This window comes from Austrofundulus limnaeus, unplaced genomic scaffold (genome assembly GCF_001266775.1).
Source record: "Austrofundulus limnaeus strain Quisiro unplaced genomic scaffold, Austrofundulus_limnaeus-1.0 Scaffold84, whole genome shotgun sequence".
NCBI lineage: Eukaryota > Metazoa > Chordata > Actinopteri > Cyprinodontiformes > Rivulidae > Austrofundulus > Austrofundulus limnaeus.
In genome coordinates this window covers 1,711,641-1,713,753 of record NW_013952486.1, presented here as the reverse complement: position 1 = coordinate 1,713,753, position 2,113 = coordinate 1,711,641, and positions in this window count along the sequence as shown.

Genomic DNA, 2,113 nt, shown 5'->3' with positions numbered 1-2,113 from the left:
CCCCCAACCTCTGAAGGACATTCTGGATGTGCAGGTCTCTCTGAGGGTCATGGTCATGCAGGGTTTGTGTTGGGTGGTGGTGGTCTTTGTGTGCGTGAAGCCCAGAGTGCGCAGCAGGGCTTCTGTCAAAACAGAAAATCTGCCATGGGGGCAACAAAAAGGTGGCGTGTTTGGGTGGGGGTGAGTCTAATTGAATGGACGGAGCTTCAACTGGAGAGTGCTATGCTAATTAGATGATAAAACAGAAGATGGAGAGGGAGTTTAACATGTTCACATGATTTATTTTTCACTCGCAGACATGGTTGGAGGAGGAACGAGAGCAGAGCTGATGGACTGAAAACAGCACAAGTCCAGAGAGATCAGCTTCAACTCTCCCTCCGTCCCGCCCCGGTTCTCCTCACAGGCTGGCTTTGAATYCCTAAATTCAAGGTTACAGCAACAGAACCCATTGTCGTTTCCCACCCCACCCCACCCCACCCCCACTTCCTGTCATTTCCACTGATAAATTGGGCTTTGCGTGTGGATTTTAATTACTGCACTGTGGAGGTGGGATTTGGCCATGCATTAAATTGGAATGAGACACATTTTTTCCCCTCAGCAGGGGAGGTGAGGGGATGGAGGGTAAAAGGAGGAACTGGTTACTGTATATTAATTGAACCATTCAAAGTTCTCAGATAACTGTATATGGAGGGTGAAGAGAGAGCTTGGAGGTATTTTTGTACTTGCTTACTTCTAAAAATAAACAAATAAACATAATAAGTACTTATGTTGGTATTTGTTCCTCCTGTAATGGGGGGGAAGCCCTGAAGCCAGCACTGCAGGGCTCAATGCATGCACAGCAAGGGCATGTGCAGCTATGATGAAGGACTATTTGTGTCAATTACGTCTCATTAAAAAGGACGTTACCAAGGTCAAATTCCATTTTGGATTCAGCCCGCACAGCTTAGCAGCATCCAGGGTAAAACTGAGCTTTAAATCCTTTAATATAGAAACTAACAGAGAAAAAACTCACCGTGCAAACCTGCTGCTCAGTGGACCAAGAAAAGCTTTTTTTTTTTTCAATTTCAGTTAAAGAAAACAGAACCTTGCTCACTTTCCTCCACAGCAAACAGTAAATAAATCACCAGAGTTCTGGGGGTTGATAGAAGAAATGTTAAAGTTTATGACTGGGGCGTTGGACTGAAATGGGTGATAAAATCTAAATACCCTCGAGATCTCATAGAATGAGCCTGAGGCCAGATTTTACAATAACTCAACACAGAGATGGATGTCAGGAAGTAAAGGGTAAACATTTTTGAATGCTGTACATTTTTCTGAACAGCCTTGTTGGAAAACAAGTTTGGCTAATAAATAATGAATCTCCTATTAATCTAGTTGAAGATATTCTGTTCCCAGAGTCGGAGATCAATAACACTCTGAGGCGTCATACTGACCAGATGTGCCGGCTGATCAGGATCTGCTGCAGATTCCAGTAAACTCCTCATCGTATGGTGATCTTGTGCTTAAACACGATGAAGGGCATCATGTCAGATTTCAGTTTGCTTTGATGAAAAACACATTTTATCTTTTTTATGTTGATAGACTTGTCATATTTACGACCCACCAAGTTTGTTATTTGTGCCAAGGTTTTAGATTAAGTTAATTTTATGTTAGGAAATTACAAATTAGCAAATTTTAGAAAAATATCTGTAAAACTGACTGAGTTTTAGGCATTTTTGTACTTTTTAAACCACTTCAGTAGAAAGCAAAACTGAATATTAGTTTCTTAGTTTCTTCATCATCAGTGACATTTTCTTAAAGAAGAAAAAGAAAGAAAAGAAAAAAGTGAAATGTAATGGGAAAGAGTGAAAGAGAGATTAGAAGATATGTGAAATATATATCTGGAAAACACAAGACAACACACCCGACATCTTGGCTGCATACCTACAAGGATTGTAGGGCTGCATTTTTGAGCGCATATCCACTGAGAAACTTGCTGTTTCAGCAACATTTAATTTAAAAACTGTACTTTTGAGGTTAAACAAATGTTCATAATTAATTTAAATAAGTTACAAGTTAAAAGGGACATGGAAATTTCTCTTTTTTGTATCGAAAAAACATCGAACCGTGAGAC